Consider the following 27706-nt stretch of genomic DNA (forward strand, 5'->3'; position numbering starts at 1 on the left):
ATATATATATATATTTCATTCCATTAAATTTATATTGAGAATCTGTGTGGATTATTCTGTGATAATCTTATTAAATGATATTATGCATTTATTTTATCTGCTTTATTTTATGCTTTATAGATAAATACTTGAATAACTATCTAGAGGCAAGTAAAAGAATGACAGCAATGTGTCTTCTGTGGGAAAGGGGACAAAGATAATCTCTCTTTTGGATCCACTAGCCTTCCATAGTACCCAATTATGGATAAAGCAAGTACATCATAATAACTTTGTAAAGAATTTAATACAATATATTCCAATAATTGCAACATTTATCAATAATTGTAAGAATAGTAATAAGAGGGCATACTTTCCTATATCAAACGCTCTAATTTTGGATCACTTTCCTCTCCATTTTGTCTTGGGAAACTTGAGGAAAATAACAAAGACTTCAGTACAGAGAAAATTCTGTACTGTCAAAATGAAATTCTATGGAGAAATTTAGTTTCAAAGTTTGATAAAAGAATAGTCTTTGTAGCCCAAAAGATTGCTGATAACTAAGACCCTTGAACCAATTGCCACGTTACTTATCTTTTGTTACTAGACAATAATGAGAAAATAACATTTTTCCTAAGAACTTTATTTAGTTCTGGCTAAAAACAAACATTATTTTTTCATGATTAAGTTGAAGAAATTATAAAACATAACTAAGTTCTGCAATAGCTATAAATCATTTGATGTATCATCATAATAAAAACTGCAAAAATTACAATACAGCTAGAAAAATATTTGTACCAATCTTCAATATATATATATATTTTTTTTAATTACATCATTTCTAATGTTCTGTAATCCTTGAGAGGAAGCAATATGTGTGTGCTCATGTGTGTGTGTACATGTGTGTATTTTGAGTCAAATGTTTTTGATCCAATTAGTTACTTGTTCAGTGCCATTATTGATGCCTTAATTAAAAACTTAATTAAAAAAGAACTCCTACCCTCCAGTGTGATGGTATTTTGAGGTGGGCTTTGGGGAGGTAATTAAATCACACAGGGAGAACTCAGGATGGGATTAGTATTCTCAGAAGATAAGACAGGAGAACTTGGTCACTCTCTGCTCTCCATCAGGTGAGGACATTATGAATAAATCCCATCTGCAAATCAGTAAGGAAATCCACACCAAAAACCAGATAAGCCAGCATCTTCACCCTCCACTTTCCAGTCTGTAGACTGCTGTAGTTTGTTGTATCAATCTGAACTGTTTAAGATAGTGTCCTATAGCTATCTGGGCCTGTGTGGGTAAGATGAGAAATATCTCAGTTACAAGAAATTAAAAGAGTAGAAAATTGTTTTAGAGTGAAGCAAATGTGAAGATAAAACAGCAAACCTAAAAACCTGGACTTCTGGGGACTTTCATACGAAGCACATTAAAAGGGCATGTATCTTTCTATATAATCATTCCCTTTAATTTCCTGAAACCCTTGATTAACGTCTGATGCAGCTGTAGAATCAAATGCAAATTATTTTGATGAATAAAGAGATTGAATATTAGAGGGAAGAGGAGTCTGTAATAACAAGGGTTTGGGTATTAGAGGGAAGAATAGACCGTACTACATTTTCTTTCCCTTGATTTCTTGTGGACAATTATCATCGTTAATATGTTTAGGTTCAGGAGTTTCAGGCATTGATAATTGTCCATGGATATATTGCTTGTAAGCAACAAGGTAGTTTATGACTAGAAGCCTCTTAATAGACAAAAAAAAAAATATTTCTTGCGGTTGATTCTCAATTTGAAGGAAGAAATGAAAAGCAGTCACTTAAATGTATGCTACAGTATGATTATTTAAAATATAGCCCCTTTAAAATCTATCAGATTTGAAATAAAAAGTTGTGGCAAAGGTCTAGGGAAAAAACGTGAAAATAACAAGTACCAGAATGGCTGTGCATATGGAGACCACAGGGAAGGGGCACACCTGTGCATCTAACACTGCCTAGGGACATGTCAACACTCGTGTTCCTACACCTGAAATTTCAAGAATTTCCTCATTAAGGTTGCTCACTTTTAGTTTCATCAAATCATGATGGTAAAATCAATTAAATATAATTAATTGAATTAATCAACTAGATATCATCATTTCATTCTTAAAAAATATTATAAACCATTGTCATATTGAACACACACATGCATATGAAGAGCCAGTTCTCAAAACTAGTCGTTAAAATATACTTAAAATATCAGTATATTTTTAGTCTCCACGCTTGTCACACAGAGGTTGAGAAAATAATCATAGATCAATTGTAGAACTCAGACTACAATTTTATTTATTTATTTAATACAAAGGAGAAGCAACTCTCTTGCTTCTCTATCCCCCCCCCCACTTTTTTAATGGTACTGGGGATCGAACTTAGGACCTTTGGCTTGCTTGTGAGGCAAGCAGTGGCACCACTGAGCTAAATCCTCAGCCCTACAATTTAGAATTGTTACATGAGTCAACAATCTATCTCGAATTGAGAATGAAAATCATCACAGTATTTCACCTCTGTGTCGTGCCTGTCACCCTTTTGAATTTATACTTCATAAATTCACTTTGATACCACTTGGGAGCTTTCCAGAGATGCCAAAAGCCTGCACTCACGAAGGCATTCCCTACTGATAGGAGTAGAGGTCAGGTACTTATGGCCCACTGGACAGCTTGAAAATTTAAATTGCTCTAGCATCTAAATGTCAGCAGGTGAGAAGTAACTAAGACAGGTATGGAATAAGGAATACTCCATATCTTATCTCAAGCTTTTTTAAACATAGAAATGTATGAAAATGAGGTGGAAAAAGCAAAGGTGGAAACATGTCACAGAGAACCATCATTATAAATGCCAACCAAAACTATTTTCCTTACAAATGTTTCTGGAAGAATTTTCTCTAAGTGTACTGTCATTTAGAGAAGTACTTTAATAAATGTCTGATTATTCTCATATCTGAAGAGCTCATTTATCCATACATATCAGAAAATTTCTCTATGCTTTCCTTAGGTTTCATGCCATGTGATTTTTAAAAAATAAAATCACCTAATAATGAGGTCTATTTTATATATCTATATTAAACATTCTTCAATGAATAACAAATGGCTCCTTCTTGTAGCAAATTTTGAACATAAGGAATATTGTTATAGTAGATTTCCTGTGGTTGTTTTATCCTCTGTATCCAATGTATGTCATTTTTAGAGGATTCAAATTACTTTGAATAATAGAGGTATGGGCTGTTCATAAAGAAATCAAACACAGTATGCTGCTATTTTCAACTTTATTTTATTATTTTACAGCTCATATTTCTTTTTATCCAGAGTAACGCATGCCAAAAATTTCAAAAACACTTTTGGCAGATATGTAAATAATTTGGAGAGCAAATACCCAATTAGTAAATTTTGGCATATAGTTTTTTGGATCAGCATGAGAAGAGAAGAATATTTTAATATCTGTGACCTGTTCATTACTACCAATGTAGCTCTGCCCACACATGGCAATCCCCCAGGTTTTATTTAAGAGAACTGTGACCGAGGAAATCAGTGACCAAAAACCTAAATGTTCAGATAACATAAGTGCATTTTCTTTCACTCACTCAATAAGCTACTTTTTAAAAAATGAATCTAATAAAATGGTGTTAATGACCTTTTGTCTCTTTCAGTAATTTCATTTTTAATTGCATACTACTGCAGAAGATGAAAAACTGTTGGAAGTGCACCAGAGAGGCAGAGGAGAGCAGAAGCCCAACCACTTGTTCTCAGGGAACTTTTTCTCCTCACAAACCAGTTCCTTTGTTTTAGAGCAGAAGCTGATAGTGGACTCTGCACCACTCAAAAAAGTAAAGTCTAATATTTCTGAGCTGGAGCACAATAATCCAATTCACTAGTTTCTTCCTATGGAAGAAATAGTGAGATCTGGAATAATGTCTGGCATGGAACAAAAACAAGATTAAACTTAGTGGAGATTCAAAAAATAGCTCAGTTGACAAAGAAAGTTTCCACTAATGAAAATAACTTAAAATCCCATCCTGTTCTTAAAAGCCACACGAAGCTTCTTTCTTTATAAAAAGCATCTCTCACAGTCTTAAACTTGTCTAGTTTTTCCCTTTCTGCTATATGCATAGCTTCAGCATGTAGTGATGTTGTTTTTCATTAATATCAGAAATAATTACGCTGAGTTCTCCTGGCTACCTTAAAGAGGAAAAGAACACACCAGACACTGGGACATAGATTAGTGAGACTTCACAGAAGCCTTACGAGCTTTTGTCTGCAGCGGACCATCAAATCTGAGCAGCTTTTTGGTCATTTGACTACTTCAGTAAGACTACGGAAGCAAAACCCTCATTCTCCAAACCACAGAGGCTGACATGAGGATGCTCGATGGAACCCATTGCTGTAAGGGAATTTTCACTAGTGTGGGGTTTCTTCCTCATTTATATATAACCACATGTAAAACATCACACATATATTTTACACACTATTGTCTCACATAGCAAGATGTTTCATGAATTGTAGAAATGCACATATAGACACTACATCCACACAAAGACACATATATATCATTGTACACACCTACACACATAAACATTATATGTAAAGTAAGCTAAGCATGATGTGATGAATAACGCTATCCATCTTTCCATATTTCCTTATAACTCAAATAAATCCATGTGTTTTTTTTTTTCTCTTTAAGGTTTTAATTAAGTACCACAGTTAATTATACTTTGATTTACCAAATACTTTTGAGGTTTTACCATGTACCAGGATCTGGCATTTTTACCAGATCTGGATTGATTGAATCTAATTTACATTCCTTAAAAATTCACCTTTATAGTGTAAAAGTCAATTTCTTGTACTGAATTTGTGAAATTATGCAAACACCACTGCAATCTGGTTCCCAAACATTTGCGTGTTCCAAAATATCTCTCATCCTTTTGTAGTCACTTTCCTCTCTTGTTCCAGCTCTAGGAAACCTCTCATCAAATTTGTCTCATTTTTGAACTTTGTACAAATAAAGTAACCATAAGTATGGGAATACTTTACATCTGGACCATTTTACTTAGTATAATGTATTTGAATTTCATACCTTTGATAGCATACTATCAGTAATGAACTTCCTAATAATATTCCACTGCAATGGTACAGTACATTTCATTCACATTTACCAATTTGGGGCTTTTATGAACAAGAATGCTGTGAACGTTAATATCCAGGCATTTATGTGCACGCGTGTTTTTATTTATCTTGTGTATATGTCTTTAAGTGGAACTGTAGAGTAAATTTATATTAAACATTTTAAGAAACTGCCCGGTCCTTTTCCATAGTGTTTGCATGTGTTCTGATAAAAAAAAAAAAGTGTATGAGCTCCAATTTTGACACAATGCACTAATACTTTTGTGCATTGTCCTGGTTAGTGTGATGTGCTATCCCACTATGGTTTTGAAATGTATTTTCCTATTGACTTATGGTATTCAGCATCTGCTCATATATTTATTGGTTATTCATTAATCTTCTTTAGTGAAATATCTATTCAAATCTCAGGTACCAGTGTACAATTGAAAATACAGGATGGAATAAAATTATACTTGGCCGTAATGAAGTTGATTTTTTGCCAATTATTTTTTTATTCATTGAGTTTATTGGTACATTTTAGGTATATGAAAGAGTTAAATCATAGAACTCTACTGATAGTAAGTGTCATGCTATATGGAGAAAAGCAAACCAAAGTTGTAGATATATGGAGTGTTAAATTGTGGGTGTGCTTTACGTTTTAAATGAAGTTGACAAAGAAATTTTCACTGATAAATGAATTGAACAAGATCTTGAAAAAGATCTTGGCAGCAGGATTTTTGGTGAATAGGTGTATTACACATTCATTAAAGTTGGAATTACTATAAGCAAGTATTTAAATAAGAGAAGCAATAACACCTTTCATCCTCTGTGTGCTATCATTTAAAGGAGTACTTGAGATAATAATACAGTATTGTTCTTTAAGAAATTTGAGTGAATTTTTGAAGAGTTCTTCATTTCAAATACTACACAGAGCAAATCTTTATAACATTTATGTATCTAAATTATATTTTTAAGATCATTCAGTTTTCACAAGTTATTAATATTAGGGGTTGTTATTTAATCTTCCGACATGGCAATATGCCCATACATTGTTTCACAGGAATCTATTTCCTATACTAGAGAAAATTGATCTTTTCTCTAAAACAGTCATTAAAAACCCCACTCATCACCCACCACAACGTTGTGAGGAAGGACTTCTCATAGCATAAAAAAAAATCCAGACACAGACATCTCATTTTATAGGACATTAGAGCACATCAGGATTTGTTGTTGTTGCTTTTTTAAAAATCACTTTAGATACATGAAGTTTACAGGACATATTAAGTAAGTTATATTCTTTCAGAAGTTAAATTAGAAAATAAGGCTACAGGTAAAAAAATTATTCATGCATGGGCATTAAGTTACATTAGTCACTACATCACAGAAAAGCAAAGTGAGGTCTATATAATAGACCGAACCCTGAACTATAAATAGATTTATCTCCCATGTGACAATAGTTCTCTAGCACTGACAATTAAACATTTAATTCTTGAATTTTAATCCTGTCTTTCACTTGCTATTTGAAATTTTTAAGGAGTTTGCTTTTATTCTGTTATCTACAGTCTTGTGGTTGTTTCAAGGTTTTTGTTTGTTAGTGAGAACAGGTAGGCTTGTGAAGAGAGGACACATTTCTGTGACATAATGACTATGTGGCCACTTGACCTCTGAACAGATGTTAGAGTTTGCCTCTGGATGTCAGGCAGCAACTCTTCACACATGTCAACTCTGGTTCTTGTTTTCCCTTCCCTTAAGGCTCTCCAGATGGGTATCATTGACTGGAACTGCTATATGAAACTCTGATGTTCATTTTGGGTATAAGTGTCTACAACAAAATTATCTGGTTAGAATTAGTTGTGCAGATCCAACCACTGCTCAAGCCCTGAAACTTTGGAGGAGTTACAATCACCAAAAGCATTATCCAGACAGGCATATCTTATTCAAGACAGGAGAGATGCAAATACTGGTAATAGAGATAGGGAAAATGGAGTAAAGCAATTAATCTTCTAATTAGTAATGCTATAAGACATGATTAAAATCACTCAAGTGGCAGTAAAGCAATAAAGATTATAACAAACAGACAGACACACACACACACACACACACACACACACACGCACACACACACACACTGCACAGACAAAACATATAAACTCATTGGTGCTATGTCAAGTGCTAAATATGTATGCTTGAAAGACACAGCCCTGCACTCTGACCTGGCAAGGCTTAAAATCCAATATATATAGCTGACAATAAACAATCCAAAAGGGGAAAATAATATTAGTGCTAATTATGTCACATTTTCTAAAAGTAATATTTGGATGAGATGAAAACAATTAAACAAAAGGAACCTATAAATTCAGACGATAAAGTCAGAAAAAACCTGAAACATAGATGTACACAGGATACAAGTGGGAAATAAAGGAAAAGAGCATCAGTAGAGTTTTATGACTATAATGCACAAGTAGTTTTAGGGAAACATGATTTGCAACAGATTTTTGAAAAAACACAATCATTTTAAAGTCATCATGTAAATATACCAATAGATAACTTTCCAGAGGAAAAAATAAAAGGGCATTCCAATACTTCACAGACCTTGAGGAAAAAATCCATAAATTCATTTGGAACAAGAAGAGACCTAGAATAGCAAAAGCAATTCTACGCAAGAGACAAGGTAGTGGGTATCACAATCTCCAACTTGAAACCATACTACAAAGCTACTGTGATAAAACAGCATGGTACTGGCAAAGAAACAGGCCTGAGGACCAGTGGAACAGATTAGAAGACATGGAAACAACTCCAGGTACACTCAGCCACCTCATTTTAGACAAAGGAGTTAAACACCCTCACTGGAGCAAAACAGCTGCTTTAATAAATAGTCCTGGAAAAACGGTTTCAACTTGCCAAAGATTAAAACTAAACCTACATCTCTCACCATGTATTAAACTAAAATACAAATGGATTAAATATCTAAATATTAAAACAGAAACACTAAATTAGCTGGAAGAGTGGTTAGGTAGAACTCTTGAAAACATTGGTATAGAAAAGATTTTATGAACAAAACCTCAGTTGCCCATGAACTAGAACAAGTAATCAACAAGTAGGATTTCTTCTTATAAAAAGTTTCTGCACAGCAAGAGAAACTGCCAACAGTGTGAAGAGACAACCCATAATGTGGAAAAAATATGTCACCAGCTTTCCTCAGACAAAGGTCTACTATCTAGAATATATAAAGAACTAAAAACAAAGAAATTAGACCTTCCAAATTTAAAGACCCAATCCAAAAATGGGTATGTGAAATAAGTGGACGTTTCTCAACAAAGAAGTAGAAATAGCAAATAAACATATGAAAAAATGTTCAATATCACTGGTCATTGTAGAGATGCAAATGAAAACAGTGCTGAGATTTTACCTCACCTCAGCAAAAATGGCTGCTATCATGAAATCAACCAATGAATCTGGCAGGGCTGTGGATAAAGAGAAACACTGCTTCAGTACTGGTGAGAGCGTGGACTGGTGCAACCACTGTGGAAATCAGGATGGTGATACCTAATAGAACTAGCATTGGAAGTTCCACCATTTGACTCAGCTATGCCCCAGCTGGGTATCTTCCCTGAATAATTAAAAGAATCATACCACAGTGATACACGTGCACCGTGTTCATAGTAGCACAATTTATAATAGCTAGAATTTGGAAGCAACCCAATTGCTCATCGATGGGAGACTGGATAAAGACAATGTTTTGTTTTGTTTTGTTTTGTTTTGTTTTTAATAAAGTGGAGTAGGACTCAGCCATAAAGAATGAGAAACTACAGACATTTATAGTTAAAAATCCTTTTCACAGTGAGGTGATACTCTTAACTGAAATAAATAGGACACACATACATAAATACTGAATTGTTTCTGTAGTGTGAGAAACTGAAAGTATAAATAAGGACTAAAAAGTATAATAGATAATGTGAAATAAGAAAAGGTGTAAAGGGGAAGGGGAAGTATGAGGGGTAGGAGAAAAGAAAGAAGGGAATGGAATTATATGAGAAAAAGAAAAAATGGAAAGAAAGTCTTGTAGACAGAGAGGGTGGAGAGGTTAAAGGGAGGGCAGGGGAATGGGGAAAAAATAAGAACTAAGATGAATTATGTAAAGGTGCCAATTGGCAATGATAAATGTCATTATATTGTATACCTTAAATGTACCAATAAAATTAATTTAAAAATGAAAGAGGCATTGCATGAAATATTTTGGTTAACGGAAGTTGATTTGTCATTTAATTGAGCCAAACTAAACCTGGAGATATTTAGTCAGACTGAATCTTGGCATTGGATTAAGAATAAAACAGCTAGTGGGATTCATATGGTTTGCAGGACAATTAGGAGTATGACATTAACCTACTGTTGTTTTACTTATGTGGAGGTGGAGTTCTGCAAAGTTCATTATTTTACTTGTTTCTTTGTGTTTGTTAAAAATTTTAAATAATGTATAGAAACGGTGCTTGTGTACTATGGGAGGAGAATAAGAATTGGTAAACATTCCCTGGCTCTTTAGAAGTCCTAAGGTATGTGTGGGGGATATTGTATCAGGAAAAGATAGGTGTGGCAATGCAACAGAAAGCAGTTTAAATCAAAAGAAAAGAAGCAAGAGAGGGATAAAAGGAAAAGGAGAGGGCCGGGGATGTACCTCAGTGGCACCACACCTACCTTGCAAGCATGAGGCCCTGTACCAAAAAAGATGGAGGGGAGGATAGTTAATCTGATCAAGACAAAGGCATTAAATTACCAGAGTATTTGCAATCTGTTCCCTTTCACTACAAGCTGGTAGCTGATTTATTTGTTTATTGACTTATTTATTTTTATGTAGTTCTTCTGGGGATTTAACTCAGGACACTTGGACTTTGCACTGAGTTGTAACCCTAGTCTTAATTTTTTTTTTAATTTTGAGAAGGGTCTCACTAAATTGTTAATTTGCCCAGGCTGGTCGCAATCCTAGAATCCTTCTACCTCAGTTTCTTCTAGTGCAGGTTTCCTGACATGCAATACCATGCCCAGCAGGCATTTTTATCTTTATCATGAATTTACACAATGTCTTTAATTTTCTGCTCACATATACTTTAAAAAGTGCTTAAACTAAAGAACACATTTTCCCTATTTCTCCATTAGAACAAAGACTTTGCCAAGCTTTGAGATGTACTAAAGATAGGTTATAATGTTTCTAGGCACTCTGTGGTTATAGAACACTTGAGAAAATTAAAGAGAATTCTGTTTTCAGAAATGTTAGATTGCATCTTGGTACTCTGGGAAACAAATTTCTCTTAATTACTTCATAACCGTCCTCCTTTAAAAAAATAATAAAACTTACTCAATTTTGGATGATCTTGAATCACCTGCTGACTCAAATGATAAATTTACGTTTTTCCAAGTGGAAACCTTGAAGTGTATTTTTTTCCCATGTGGTTTTCAATAGGTTCTGATTTGTGCCTGGCTTGGAATTCTAGTACAAAAGTCTTTCTTGTGGTAGTTCAACTTTGTCTTTTTTGGATGCATTTAATGCCAGAAAAAGAAATTCAGATAAAATGCAATCTTTTGTTCTGTCTTATTTTGTTTTGTTGTGTCGTGTTTCTCTGAAAATTTGCACTAAATAAATGAAGCCTGCCATCTCACAAGAGAATTTACAAATGTTAAGTAAGGTCATGTGCTCAACAACATGATTCTGTGGTGTTGAGTTTTTAGATTAAAAAATAAAATATTGTTTAGCAATAGCAAACTCATGAACCCCTAAGAATATGTGGTTACTAGAACTCTGGGACCTTGCGTGAGATTCAGCTGGGGCACATTTTTTACTTTTCCAGCTTGCTACTTGTATATTATTTTTACAATATAGGTAATATGAAGACATTAACAGAGTTGCTCATGGTGCCTAAAATAAAACAGAGGTAGAGAAAAAAGAAAGGAAACGTCCTTTTTTCATTAGCGAAATCTACAATCTCTTCACATTGCCATTTGTGATTCTGCTCATTTCAAGTGAGAAGAAATTTGAGTTTACTCTTTGTGGTCTGAAGCCCTCCCACTTTGCTCTGGGACCCCAGCAGAAGGGTACTTATAGCCTGGAAGTGTCTGTAGCACTCTTTGGACACCCAAGGAGAACAAATCTGTATAGAAAGTGATATTAACATTTCCATTACAAAGCCATTTTGAAAATAAGTTATGAATTTATATCCCCAGGCAACCTTAGTGGAGGTCATAATGTTGCTTTAGGTGTTAGATTTTGGATAAGGGCTATAATTTGAGGTCTCTCTTGCTTTTGCTTTTTCAATAAAAATGTCAGCTTCTGATTTTCTAGCCACAATCAGTTTCATGTTGAATTCCTTCCTGATCTTTCACCTTATTATGGAGAACAGCCCTCATGGTTTGAATCATATTCAACGTTGGAGGAAAAAAAATCACATTTTGAAAATAAATTCCTATAAACATTCAATATTATTACATCATTATTTTAGTTTTTGGCGATCTGGCAATAAATCTCTAATAGACATATCATTACAATATTTCATTTAATTGATTTTGACTTGAAATTACTATTGCATGCACCTTGGAGTTTCCTACTTTTGATTGGGGAAATTAGGGTTTTTGCCAGCTTGATATTCACACACACATCTACACTCAACTGAAATCTTGTTGAAAAGTTTTATGTAGGCTAACCTAAAGTAACTGCTAAGTAAACTCAGATAGGCGTATACTCTCAGAGAACAGAAGCAAATTGTAACTATTTATATAAGTAAATCATCTGCATCATCCTGGCTTTCTTTAGTTGTATGTGAAAATCCTACTGTCATTTAGCAAAGGAATTTCCAAGGGTAAAAACTATAAAATTGTGTAACAGGGATAGTTACTTTCCTAAGGAAGAAGAAAAGGAAGTGGAGAATAGTTTGGTCCAGAGACCATTTGTGACCAAGTACAATCAATCTGGGTTTACATTTATGCTTCATCTCTACATAATAAGTCACTATAGTTTTGAAGGCAAAGTGTCCTGAGACAGAATTGGGAGGAGGATTTGAACTAGTTATCTTCCATCTAGACCAAGCCTGAATATTATTTTAATTTTAGAAGTTATCAAATACTGTTTTGTTTTTAGTTTTTCTTTTTTTGTTGTTTTTGATTACAGGTTTATTTAAATATAACTGGTTATTTAGCTTTGCTTTTTGTTCATTTCTGAAAGCTTTGTGATTTTTGTGAGCATATATTTTAATTGGTATCGGTGGCAGAATAATATATTTTTGCCATTCAATATTCTATTTTCCAGATCTGGTTATGTGTTCATCTGACCTCCCATTCCTAACTGTGATGCAAGTACTACTTTTTTCTCTAAAAACTTTATTTTATTACTTTTAGAACTATGGTTTGTCTGTGATTCATTTGAAGTCTGCAGTTCATATCTTGATATACAGCGATATAGTCATAATAGAATGATGTCTTCAGTAATTTTAATTTGAAGTAATGTGTCATGCTTAGTTTAAATACATGATAAAACTATTTCAAAAACACCATCTCTGGAGGTGTTATTATTTTCCTTGTCTTTTCAAATAATCTATATTATTTATAGAAAAATATTTTCTCTATAAAATTGTCTTCCTTGGGGGCATTGGGACCCTGCTATAGTGAGAGGTAGAGGAAAAAGTCCCTTAGAGGTTCTGTGCAGAGTGAGTTTGAAGGAGAAGGGGAAATAGCTTTGCTATTTCATGGAAGAATAGCTTTGCTCCCCTAAACATGATGGATTATGTGTTTTTTGCTGACCCTATCAATCAGACAAACACCTATACAGTTAGTTCACAGGTTGCTTCAAACCTTCAAGGAAAAGGAACCCAGGCTATTTGAGATAAGGCTCTCCACAAAGTTTTTTTGGGTTTTGTTTGTTTGTTTGTTTGTTTTTATCAACTCCCCAGTAGGGTCTTGTTTTCTGACATTGCTGTGGTTACACTCACATGGAGATCTAAGAGTCAATGATTTTTGCTTTTGGAATAATGGTCCAAGGTCAACCTAGAAGACTGAACAAGAGAACTGCATAGGAACTACATTAATCATTTTACCATAGTGTGAAAAAATTCCTGGGAATAACAACCTAAAGGAGGCACAGATTTCAGTCCAAACAGTGCTGACTTGAAATCCCTTTTGCTACATCAGCTGTTCCCCAGTCTTTAAACTCAGCTCCCACAGAGTCTCAGGGAATGGACAAAATATAGATAAATTGTCTGGCAGAATATAACATAAATACCTCTAGACCATTTTCTGATAGTCTTATTTTCCATCTGAAACTTTGAGAGCAGTCTTTTTTCTTCTCATTGAGTTGATTGGTACATTTTAGGTATACAGTACAGTTACATTCATCATTGGAATCTTGTACCTTTATATGACAGGTCTTGGTTTTCCTTTTTACCCCTTACCCCTGCCCTCCCTTAGTACATTTTATATACAGTACAGTTACATTCATCATTGGAATCTTGTACCTTTATATGACAGGTCTTGGTTTTCCTTTTTACCCCTTACCCCTGCCCTCCCTTTCCTATTTATAAATACTTTATTTCAATTTTTTTCATTTTCTCATGCTTTTGTTTCTTTTCCCTTATTTCCTTTCCCCTACCCTTCCCACTTCCCCTACACCTTTGTTGAGAGCAGTCTTTTTTACCTTCATTCCCATCCACATTCTGGTCTTCTGTACTCTTACTGTTAAGCTTCACTTACAACATTTCCAGACCCTCTCTGGCCCACAGCTCCAAACCATTCAGAACTCACCTTGCATACCGGTTCCCAGGCTTCTGAATCACATCACCAGGTATTGTCACAGAAATAGCCCCATTCTCTGCACCCATTTTCTTAGTCAGTCAGCTTCCTGCCACTGCGATACAAAGTCTTAGAGTAACAACTTGAAGGAGGAAATATTTGTTTGTGTTCGTGGATTTAGAGGTTTCAGTCCATGGTCACGTGGCTCTGTCCTTTCCAGCCCTATTGTGAAGCAGAAACATCATGGCGGAAAGGCATAGCGAAAAGCTACTCACCTCATAGAAGCCAGGAACCAGAGAGGGAGAGGGAAAGAGCATGTGTCAACAGGCTCTCTCCATTTTTAAATGTTTGTTCTTTCTCATCCCCTACCCTACTTCGTAGTGCGGCCCACATTCAGGGTGGGACTTGCCTCTCAGTTTGTTGTCCCATGTGCCAATTTTCTCTGGAAGTAACCTCAAATATACCCAGAACTATGCCTACCTAATGTCCTAAACATTTTAATAATAACCATAATCAACATTAACTCTCACAAAAGACTTCTTTTCACTCATGCTATTCTGCTCCTGCTGTCTCTAAAAAGTCTCCCCTCGTTTGACTTGTTACTGTATCTCCAACCCCCACATCTAACGAAGTCTAGAACAAAAGCAAAGAGGCAAAATAATGGACCTTTATCACTGAGTTATATCCCTACATACAATTTCCTGGGAAGTATGACAGAGGATTTCTACATCTGTCACAATGGACAAAATTTCATCAACTTCAAGGAAAGCAGAGAGATAAAATCTCTTACTCTTTGTGACTAAAACACTAAATTTTCATTAAAAAATAAGAAAAATAATTTTAATAAGAAAAGTAGTTCTGCCACCAGCAGAAATAGAAGTGATACAATTCTAATTTTTTTAACTGGGCAGAAAGCCTAGTTATCCTCATCTATAATATTGTGTGATTTTAGTCAGAATATGATTATCCCATAACCACCTCTAAATTTTAGATAAGGTGTGTCAAAGATAATCCTATGGCTTCCCAGAGGTTTTAAGTGATTCAAGTGACCATCCTGGTGGACTTTATACAAAACAAACCTTTGTCTTCCTAGAACCAACATTGAAATTAGTAATGAAGAAAACTGAAGATTTCAAAATTAAGGAATGAAATATGTTGGTGGAGTTATTATTTTATTGAGACTGTTGTATCACAAAAATCCAATAATGATTTGTTATTAACTCTGTAAGCTCTGGAAAACACAGGGATATATTATTTGATCTTTTTCTATTACAAAAAAGGTGAAGCTGCCTATGGCTGATAGTATTAGTCCTACTTAAATATCTCATGCAGTTACAATTTTGTCAAGATAGAGAAAGCAGATTTCAAGGCTAAAAGCAGTGTCAGTGGGAAGCACCCCAAAATGAAGACTAGGAAAGGTAAAATTAAATCAATGCATCCCAGGAGACCAAAGTACACATGAACTGCTTTAATAACTAAAAATATATTTGTCTAAAATCAAACAAAATGTTCAATTGCCCATCAACTGGAGACTGGATAAAGAAGATGTGTCTTTTTTTAAAATGGAGTACTACCCAGCCATAAAGAATGAGAAGCTAGAAACATTAATAGCCACACTTCTAACTGAAATTAATAGGACACACATGTAAATACCAAATAGTTTCTCTGGTGTGAAAATCTGAAAGTGTAAATAAGCATCCAAATGTATAATTTATATTGTGTAATAGGAAGAAAAGGTCTAAAGGTGTAGGGGAAGTGGGAGGGTAGGGCAAAAGTAAGAAGGGAAAAAATATGAGAAAAGAAAAAACATGGAAACAAAATCATTGTAAATAGGTAGGGTAGAGGGGGTAAAGAGAAGGAAGGGGAATGGGGAAAAATAAGAACCAACATACTGTATGTAAAGGTATGAGATCTCAATGATTAATAATGTAACTCTAGTGTATAACTAAATTGTACAAGTAAACTTAATGGGAAAACAATGGTCTTCAATCTATGTAAATTTAAACACAAAACTCATTAGTGTTAGAGCAATAAGGGCTGATAGTTTATTTGCACTGAAATATTAGATATTCTCTTCAAATGAAAGAAATATATTATAGGCTTCCTATTGTATATTTCAACAAATTTTATATCCATGCTATTTTGTCTAGCACTTTCTTTTAACAAAATGTGAAAGGAATAAAATCTGAATTATATATAAAGAACATAATTTGAAAACAATCTACTCAAAAGATGATTTTCCTAATGCCACGTTTGGTGACAGTTTAAATTTCTCCTTAGTAATTAAAAAAAAATTAACCCATTCCATTGAGTTAGCATAGACACAACTCAGCTTATATACAAATTTGAAGACACATTAAAAAGAAAAAATTTATTAGCAGATTCATTGGATTTTTTTTATTTTGAAGCAGTAATTATTTGTTCACTGTAGTAACACTAGTATTTAATCACTACTCTTATTAAACAAAATATTTACTAAAGATGCCTTACATCTGTGAAATAACAGGTAAAACATCTATTTAAATTTGTAATTTATATCATTTGCTGCTGGCTTAAAAAATAAGCTTTAAATCTCAGTTCAATACAACGAATAATTTTACTTCATAAAAGATGACAAAATAGAAGATGAAAACCAAGGGGCTACTATATTTGGGTGTGTACCTATATAGTTCAAGTTTTTGAAAGCTGGGTCTTCATTGCAGTGATATAGAGAGATGGTTTTAAAACCTTAAAGAATGAGACTTAGTGATAATTATATAGATAACTTAAGGCGCTCTTATCAGATGATTAGATATAGTCCTTTTCAAATCCTGTATTTTTCTTGAAAGATGTTGTTATAAAAGAATAAATCTGGTCTCTCCTTAGTTTCCCTGTATTTTTTTCTCTCTTTTCTTCTACCTGGCTACATGACTATTGATCTATGTACCTAACAGTTATATACTTCATTTATTTAAAAAGAAGGAAAACAGACTTTCAGCATCTTGCCATTAAAAGTCTATATTTGTATTTAGGCCAGCCTCAATATGTGTGAGTGTGAGAAAAGATATCACTCTTCCTTTTGGCATTGTTTTAGCTTACTAGAAATTGATTCTTAAGACAAAGCTAACTTTCTCCACTTTAATAAACATACCAATACCAATATTTGTCTATAAAATCAATTCATTCAACCAAAAAAAAAAAAAGATGGCAGTGCTCCAAATCACCACTTCTGTTACACATAATGCTGAAAATCCTAGCCAGAGCAATTACACAACATAAAGCAATAAAAAACTTCCATTTGGGAAGAAAGGAGCTAAAGGTGTAGGGAAGGTGGGATGGGTAGGGGAAGAGTAAAAAGGGAAAAGAAAAAAATGTGAGAGAATGAAAAGATGAAAATAAAGTGTTTGTAGATGGGGAGGGGAGGAGGGGGTGAAGGGAGGGCAGAGGTAAGGGGAAAAAATGAGAATCAAGACTTGTCATGTAGAGGTACAAGATCCCAACAATGAATGTAACTGTACTGTATTCCTAAAATGTACCAAAAACCTCAATTAAAGCTGAAAAAAAAACAAAAAAAACTTCCAAAACATAAAAGAAGTAAAAGTATCTCTGTCTAAAAATTAAATGATCTCATTTACTGTAAACCCTAATGACTCCACCAAAAACTATCAGAAATAATTGATAGATTCAGTAAAGTTTCAGATATAAAACCAACATATAAAAATGCACTGTAGCTGGGTATGGTGGCTCAGGCCTGTAACTCTGGACTCTGAAAGGCCCAGGAAGAAAGATTGTAGATTCAAGGCCAGGCAGCTACTTGGCCCATTAACAAGATCCTATCTCAATCAGTCAATCAATCAATCATCATTCAAAAAGGACTGGAGATATACTTCAGCAAGAAGTCCCTGAGTCAATCTCAGTACCAACAGCAACAGCAATAAAGTAACAAAATCTGCAGTGTTTTTATAAATTGTGACAAATTATCTGTAAAATAAATTACATACACAATTCCATGTGCATCTATCTTAAATATTTATTAATAAATGCAATCAAGCAAACTAAAGAACTTTACACTTATCAGACTATCTCAAATATGATGAAATAGTTGTATAATTTAATTTAAAGAATTGGGGGTAGCTAATCAGCTATGTTTTATATGTTTATTTTTATGTCTAAATTTTATTCTAAAAAGTGGTGATTTTTTATTTCATTAAAAAATAACTTTAATAGGTCATGGAATTATTACTTATCTGAAAAAGTCTTTATATTTTAAAGTAATTTTGAGTATCTCTGAAATAGAAATGTTTTCTTACTGTGATTTAAAGAGGTAAAATACTTTAGAAATATAACAATATTAAAAGTATATGGGATTAATTATGTTATCAAATCTTAGTTGATACTTTATTTAAGCTGAATAGTAATTCCATCCTAAGAGCTCTAAAAATGTCAAACGTTTTCCCCTTGGATTACTCTTCCATAAAGTCTAAGGACTTCTCCTATTGGGAAGGAACATACATCAAATTTATGTAACCTTGCTTGTTGTCAATGGTAGCATGCTGGGTTTTCACAGTTTATCTTTGTAAAGTTCCAAAGGTATATGTGAAATCATATGTTGTAAAGAATTGTCCAAGCAAGTTGAACTTAAAAATCCTAATTTATTCTTAAATGTATAAGTAATATCTGTGCATGTTTCACTACTGTGCCAAAGAATGCATTTGACCAGAAGAATATTTTAAGTATAGGAAATAATTTGGTGTCATGGTGTAGTAAGTATATTTATTATAATTTTCATAAGACTTCTGACATATACTTTATTAGTTTAATATACATAGAAAAGGGAGGGAAGGGGCAAGTGGAAAAAATGAGAACCAAGACCTGTCAGGCAAAGGTACAAGATCCCAATAGTGAATGTAACTGCACTGTATATCTAAAATGTACCAAATAAACTCAATGAGGAAAAAAAAAAGAAACATTTAAGTACATAATGAAATATGGTATATAGTACAATGTTTTCCATCAAAATCTTTATTTCATCATATCCAAGAAATTTTACAAATTGTATGTTTTGTTTTTCTAAATCTTGTTCACTATTTGTTCACCAGTGTGTGTGTGTGTTTGAATGTAATGTTTATAAATATATCTTCATCAGCAAAATAAATCATATAAATAATAAAATCAAGAGAATTCAAGTGACTCAGAATTCAACATTAAAACAAAAGAACAACTTTTAAAAACAGTAATTAGCAATTTAAGAATAAACATAAATAGTTATTTCTTAGAAAAGCACATGTGGGGACTTGGACGGTTCCAACCTGTGTCCATTCATCTCTCTATCCAGTCTGGGTTGGAAATTGATTCTCTACAGTTGAAAAAACATAACACATAAAAGTTATTCTTTACTGATTTTTTCATTGACTAGGCAAACAGCTCGAAAATCAAAATGTGATGCCATTTTCTTTTTCTTATTCTTCCCAGGTTACTTTCGTGTGTGGTATACGTTAGCCATGCTGTAAAAATGCTACCTTTACAGGAGCCAAAGAACAAATGAGTATTGATTTGAGGGCCAGAATCCATCACTTTTAAGTAGGTAAGTATGTAAAATCAGAATAAGCCTTTAGTATTGCATTTACCTTATTCTATACATATCAAATTCTATACATATTAAACATTCAAAATCTGAGTAAAATACAGAAACATACAGCCATAGTCCTTTTCGTTAAAATGTTTTGCTATAACAGGAGTACAACCACATGTTTTTCTAAAGTGATAGTTTTGTTTTTGTTTTTGTTTTTGTTTGGTACTGAGGATCAGACTTGGGACCTTGCACTTTTGAGGCAGGCAGCAGAACCACTGAGCTAAATCCCTAGCCCCAGATAGTAAATTTTTGATATATACATATTTATCCTGAAAGCTATACCTACTACATTTTTCAGATGATATATATTTTCTGTATGTATTTTTACCTTTTATACTTCATTTTAATTTTTTCCTAGAAAAGTCTTATCAAAAATTCCAATAGAGATATGAATATGTGCTATGGGTATCTTGAGAAAGATCATAGTAAGCCTTTCTGGAAAGCTGTAGGACCCAGGAAGTTCTTCAGAAGAAGGAAAGTTAATCATTCCAAGATCAACTTAGTTAACACTGAAATGATTTTTCAATTCCCTTGAATGCGAACATGCAGGAATCTTGTCCTGGTGTAACGGTTGTTGGAGGCTTTTATAAAATGCAAACAAGTTAGCTAACACAATTGAAATTTTGTTTCTTTTTCATAGTGTTTCAAAATATTTAGATTAATTTATTATTTATTAGAGACAGGGTTTCAGTATGTAGTTCAGGCTGGCCTTGAACTCACTATATACACTCGACTGGCCTCCAACCCACTATATCTTCCTTCCTCAGCTTCTGAAGTGTTGGGATCACAGGTGTGAGCCACCATGCCCCTCTAGTTCCATCTAACATTTAATAATCAGACTGTTTCATTTTAAAAGCTATATGGCTAAATTCAACCCCCAGAACCAAAAAAAAAAAAAAAAAAAAAAAAGCTATATGGTTAGCTTCTTTGAAAAATCAGAGTATCAGAGTATATCAAACCTTCAAAACCAAACCCTTCTCCAGGTGTGGTGGTGCACACCTGTAATCTCAGCACTTGGGAGGCTGAAGCAAGAGAATCACCATGAGTTCAAGGTCATCCAGGGCTATATAATGAATTCAAGGCCAGCCTGAACTACATAGCAAGACTATGTCTCAAGAAAACAAAAATAAAAAACAAAACAAAATACAAGCAAAACCAAGAAACAACCCCTCAAACCAACTCTTCAAACCAAACTGTGCTGTGTCTTCTTATTAACAATCAGCTGAAGCCTTTGCATTTCCTTTTGCCAACTTGTCCATAACACTTATTTGTTGGATACTTTTTAAAATATAAGCAAGTTAGCTAACACAATTGAAATGTTGCTTCTTTTACATTGTGCTTTAAAATATTTAGATTCATTTATTACTAGAGAGAGGGTCTCAATAAGTATTTCAGGCTGACCTTGAACTCACTATATACACCAGGCTCTCCTCCTGATTTCTCTCTCATAACTATGGAAGAGAGTCTTTTGGGCTTTTATCCTTGCTTTAAAAATACAGAAAAAAAGTGTTTCCCTTGGTCTTCCTTTGTGAAATTATATATTTCTTAATGGAAAGGGGAAAATTGTTTCCCAGAAAAAGAAATAATGAGTGACGATAGCCTTAGCCGAATGAATTTGCAAAGGATAGAGCTAACACACTTATCTTTAAGTTCTGTACATTTATTTATTTACTTATTTATAAATATTTTAATACTAAAATTACTGAAACATTATGGGATTAATACAAGTTACCTTCGGTCTCTCCAGTTACAAGAGGTGCTCACAGTGGTGGCCATGAGCTTCCAGACATTCACCAGTGTGTTGAACTGCTGAAGTGTGTGTATATGTTTTTGCAGACTTCCTGCTTTTTTAGTTTATTGGTGCATTTTCGGTATACAGTACAGTTACATTCATCATTGGGATCTTGTACCTTCACATCACAGGTATTGGTTCTCATTTTTCCCCATAACCATGCCCTCCCTTCACTCCCTCCTCCCCTCCCCATTTACAAAGACTTTATTTCCATTTTTTCATTTTCTCCTATTTTTTTCTTTTCCCTTATTACCTTTTCCCTACCCATCCCACTTTCCCTACACTTTTAGCCTTTTTCTTCCTATTTCACATTTCTTCCTATTTCCTATTTCTTCCAGTTATTGTCAATTATCTCATTAGGATCTTATGTACTACTACAGTTTATTCACACCAGAGAAACTATTCAGTATTTACACGTGTGACTTATTTATTTCACTTAGGAGTATATTCTCAATATGTATCCATAAATTCTGTACTTTTAAACTAAAATTCCCATAATAACTGGCAAGAAAATATGGAGGTTGCAAAGTTTCTTTGTAAACCCTAAAGAATCTGGTGAGAGAATATAGAAGTAAATAGGAAATAAACTGTATCATATGTCTACTACAATTAAGTTACATATATTCATCAGAGCTTAATATTATTGGCCTAAATTTTGACAGGAACTGAAAGGAAACTTAGAGTTGTTTAACTTTTAGTTATTCTTCATTATACTAGTTATTCTTCACAAATGACAATTGTTTCAGATACCATTTTGTCTTTTATTAAATAGAAGGCAAAAAGAAAATCTACATGAGCAGAAAATTTTAAAACTTTTATAATCCAATGTGTCTTAATCCCAGTGGTGTGAAAGCCATTGTCTTTTATCCTCTATGGTTTATCTTTTTTTGAGTTTGTTTATGCTTTGCTTAATGGAGGACATTACTTTTCAACTAACCTACATTTTCCAGTAATCAAAAATGGTGGTTGTTTTTTTGTTTTCAGTGCATCTTTCTACCAAAATGATCTTCCAAGTATCAAGGGACTTCTTTTCCCGTTTTCTTTTTTGGATTGACTAGCCAAGGTTGAGTTCTCATAAACAAATGTGCACTTTATGTCATTATCCAAGTTCATGCCAAAACATTCTGTCTAGTTTTATAATATGTTTATTTCTATTAGCCTGACTCTAAAATGTATTATGTTTTTCAGTGTATCACACTGTTCTTATAATCTTCAAAAATTGCCTAAGATATAATTGAAATATGTGAATTGTAGAGATAGTTGAATTATCAAGATACTGATTGTCAATGCAAGAAAACTCAAAGCACTCAGCAACATGTTTCTGATACTTTCCTATTAAGACTATGGCATGCTTTACATTTGAGTCTTACAATAAATTTTCTCTTTAAATTTATTTTTACTTTGCATTCTTTCAGTAAATTTAAATATTTACAAAATTATTAATTTGTACTTAACAATATACATATTTTGACCAAATGGATATGATAACTACTTCTTATCTTAAACATAAACCAAACAACAGATCTTGTCATGTTCTCAATTGTTTAAGTGAAATGAAATGTAAATTTTTATATGCTTGAGTTAACTTGAAAATGTTTCCAAAATACAGAACTATATTGCTGAGTGAAATTGACTAATTTTATATTTCAGAAGCATGCATTTGGCATAGAGAGTGAAGTGATTCAGTAAAGAATGGATATTTGATTAAAACAAAATGCTAGACTACCTCCACAATGCTTTCTATTAGCAGTCCAAGTTTAGAAAAAAATAGGTCAGAATAGAGTGTTCTTCTAGAGTTGAATTATCCTTGCTGTTTTTCACTTTCTGAAGTTACAGTATTGTACAACTTGTGTATTAACCCACAAAAGAGTCCATTTGGATATTGAAATATGATGCATATAGAATATGATTTCTAAAATAAGTTGATATATTAAATCTATTCTTGGAGAAAGAAAGAAAAAAGAAGTGTACAATCTGGGTTTTGTTAGTTGAAACAAGGAGCAATACACCTAGCATATTACTCTACCAGTCTCACATTTTTGAGTTTCTATTTCCTCCATTATTCCAGGATCCCAGATAGGTATCTAAACATAAGGAACGCAGAGTGTTTTCACAGCTGCTTTTACAAAGTTACACCTATGCGCTGTACACCACAGAGGGGGAGCACAATTGTTCAAGTATTAAAGTTTTACCAAGAGCTGCTCTACTCAAAGTTATTTCATTGCCCTGCTTGGTATATAAGTGCACTCATCAATAAGAACATATATCTATAAGGAAATTTATTTTGGAGAACGGTGTTGTGGAATAACATCAAAGAGGAAAATGTTACATCATAAAATAGTTAAAATTCCATGATGCTGAAACTAAAAAGGTGATTGATTATACATATTCTACCTAAGAACGTGCCCATGTCTCAAACACATGTTGGAGAATAGGAAAAATGTAAAGGCAAAGAAAATCGGTAGTGTCAAAGTAGAAAATGATGCTGTCCTTGCCAAAGCAGTGTCTCATAACATTCAAGTCAATCCCACCATTTTTCTTATGCATTATTCAGGTTAGGTTGTCATAGGCAGACACACATCTCATAGCCAAAATCTGTAATCTGTTGATAGAATGAAAGAGAACAGGAAAAAAAACACATAAATATTGGACCCAATATCTCTCATACATTATTTCATACATTGAGTATTTCAAGTGAATATGCGCCCTGTGATCAAATGAGTCTCTAAAATCATAAATAACCTTAGAATCAGTACCCCTCTACCTTCAAGAAAAGGAAAACCTCTCAGACATATGACTATATAATGTGGCATGTTCTACTCATGTTTTAATGTTTCAAGTTAAGCACATAAAATTGAGTATATCATATTTCAATATGTCATTGGCTGCCTAAAAGTCTATCTTTAGAAAGGCTTTAGAAAAGAAAAGGTAGATTGATTAGTAGCTCTGAAATAATGAAACAAAAATTAACACTTTTATTTCTATCTCACTATTTTATTAATCATTCAGACTGTTTTACAGATTTAGTTAATCCCATGCAGAAGTGAGGCCAAACCACTAAAAAGAAAAATATCAGTTCAACTATGAATACCAGATTGTTTCCAACAATCCTCAAGGAAGCTTTGGCCTAGAAATGTGCATCCAGGCTGCTTTTTAATCAAGTGGCACATTAAAACTCCTAGATCCTGGTCAACTACAATAACCCAAGGTTTCTTCCAGAATCAACTACCTTTTACAGTTATCTCTTCTCACATGTAGTTGTTTTCACTTATAAAATTTCAAGATGCCTGATGGTGTTTATTTTTAACAAAAACCATGCTAAAATCATTGTATTTACCTTACTTTTAAGCATTTTCAATATATTCATGTTTAATTTGCAAGCTAAACTATTGAATGTATAAAAATAAAAATATGAATTTAAAAGTAAGAAATCTCATCCACAGAGAGCTTAAGAGCTTCTTTTACAAAGTCTTGTGAGTCGGTAAAGGGGCAGTCAGAATTTGGACCCAAGCAGACTGGCCTTGAACCTGACCATACACACAAACTTAATACCACCTCTCTGCTTAGTGTCCATTTTTCCTTTTAAAACCCTAACCTAAGATAATAGTTAACTGTGATTTATGGAGTGAATCTGTTTGAGTCATCTATATTTACCCTGGACATCAAAAGGATTCTGAATGTACATAGAGTTTTATAAAAAATGAAATGTTCTGGTTTATGTCTCAAAATAAATATAAAAGATCAGGCTACCCAGAGAAGCAGCATGCTAAGTTTCTATCTACTTCTAAATGACTTGTGCAAAAACCATTTACTACTTAAAATAGAAAGTAGTATATATAAAATAAAGAAAAATAACAAAGATATAATCATTGCTATAAAACAACTTTATATGAGCACTTAATATCTTTCAGCCCAGAAAACTACACAGTAATAATAGTTAGAAAGATACATAGAATAAGCATGGCATTTTATAATTTTTTAACTGTCAGTTCAACCTCATGGTTCCAAAACATGGAAGGGTGAGGACAAGCTTGGCTACACAGGTAAAAAATACATATATGAAAGTGTAATTTTTCCACTCTGATAGTTTCACAGTAATGTGCTTTATGTCTTTTACCCAGAGTTATTTTTAAATAAATCACTTGTTTAAAATAAAATCCCATGTGCTTTCAGAAAGTGTATAAATTACTAAACATAAATTAGCAAAAATTTTTAGCAGAATGGTAGCCATAAACGTTATCCTTTTCAATTTAAGTTCTTAAAGCCTTTTTTTACAATTCTATTTTAGAAATCCACAACATTTCCTTAAAGCTGACTTCCATGAGTTGTAACATTATCTCTAGCGTCTCCTTTCATGGATTCTTTCATCTTTTTCTAATGTGGTTAGAATCACTTTAACAAAACTCAACTTCATATAAGGACATCTAGTTTTAGAGATTAAAACACCAGAATACTTGTTGATTTGTAGGAAAACATTTGCATGTTTGGAGTTTTTTTACTATGCATTTGTATGTTTTAGTGACTTGTATACATAGCTGAGTTCCAGAGGCATAACAATGTTTTGTTTTGTTTTGTTTTGCTTTTGTTTTTTTATGTTTGACTTGCTTGACCAATTCTTCAATTCTTAAGGGTTCTTTTTTTTCATTCATTTTTTTCTCTTTGGCTAAATTCAAAGGAGATACATATTTTCATGAAACCAAAGTAGATTTTCATTGCAAAAACTAGTCTCATTTATTTTCAATTGTTAAGATTTCCTTGTCTCATATTTTCTTTTCCCTTCTTTCCCCTTCCCTGCCCTTCTCACTTCCCTTACTCCTTTTAGACCTTTTCTTCCTATTTCACATTATCAAAGAAAAAATATGAGAAAAGGAAAAAAATGAAAACAAAGTCTTTGTAAATAGGGAAGGGTGGAGGGGGTGAAGGCAGGGCAGGGGAATGGAAAAAAACGAGAACCAAGACACAGCACGTAAAGGTTCAACATCCCAATGATGAATGTAACTGCACTGTATACTAAAAAAGAACTAATAAACTTAGAGAGAAGCATATATATATATATATTTCCCTGAATGTGTCCTGTAAATGAAAATTTGCCATTAATACCTTCTTTTGCAATTGAGTTATTAATTCACATAATATTTACCTTCAGAAAAAAACAGTCACACAAGTACATTCTGATGAATTTGGAAAATGTACACACCTTAGTTACAGCTTAAAATTTCCATCACACAAAAACATATTTTTTCTTTCTTGTGGAATACAATCTGACTTCTATCACCATGTATTTCCAACACCACATATGATTTTTGAATTTATAATTAAATTCCTCAAATAAATGCTTGCATGTAGTATGAAATGGGAGTATTATTTTCACCACTCATTTTTTCAGGTTTTCAACAACCATATATTTTCAAAAGAATTTATCCATTGAATTGAGTTGGTGTAGAAGCCAAAATTTGGTTGGGTAAGTGCACATTTATGAACTCTTTAGTCATTGATCTATTTGTCTACTAAACACAGGGCTTCATTCAGTAGCCTTAAAGGATCAGAAGGGAAGAGTCTACATAGCTTTTTTGGAAAATCCAAGGTCAAAGAATCCAAAATTGGCCCCTGCACACTGGAAGCCAGAGGATCAAGTACCACTTAAAAGTCAAAGGCTGGGAAGTTCACTGGAGAGCCACCACTATGAGTGTGTTGAACAGAGAGTCTGCATGCAAAAGATGAAGAGTGCACTTGGAGAGGTGGCAGATGGCCACAGGCAGTGAAGATGAAAACTCTCCTGAAGAAAAGGAAAGAAGAGTTCTTTTTCCCCTTTTTTCCCCCAGCCTATAAATGTGTTGGTTGACATCACCCACCTCTGTGGTTCTTACTTTCTCAGTTTGTTCTCTACATTTCAATCATCTGGAGACATACCCAGAGTTGACAAATCTCCTAGGCACTTTTGAAGTCAAGTTGTCCTATCACAATTATTATGTATATCAAAGCACACTCTTTTCATTACCATAATTTTTGGTAAGTCTTGAAATCAGACAATGCTATTCCTCTAACATTGTGTTTATATTTTATGATTATCTAGATATTTAGATATTACACATTGCTACACTTTAGAGTATGTTAGAAAAAATCTTTTGAAGCACCTGCTGAAATTTATTTTTTTACTGAGTTTATTGGTACATTTTAGGTAGGCAGTGCAGTTACATTCATTATTGGGATCTTGTACCTTCACATAACAGGTCTTGGTTCTCGTTTTTTACCTTGTCCCTGCCCTTCCTTCACCCTCTTCTACCCTCCCCATTTGCAAAATTTTTATTTCCATTTGTTTCATTTTCTGTTCCTTTCTCTTATTACCTTTCCCCTACCCTTCCCACTTTCCCTAAACCTTTATCCCTTTTCTTCCTATTTCACATTATCAATTATCTCATTAGGATCTTAT

This window comes from Fukomys damarensis, unplaced genomic scaffold (genome assembly GCF_012274545.1).
Source record: "Fukomys damarensis isolate Sample0158 unplaced genomic scaffold, DMR_v1.0_HiC HiC_scaffold_38, whole genome shotgun sequence".
NCBI lineage: Eukaryota > Metazoa > Chordata > Mammalia > Rodentia > Bathyergidae > Fukomys > Fukomys damarensis.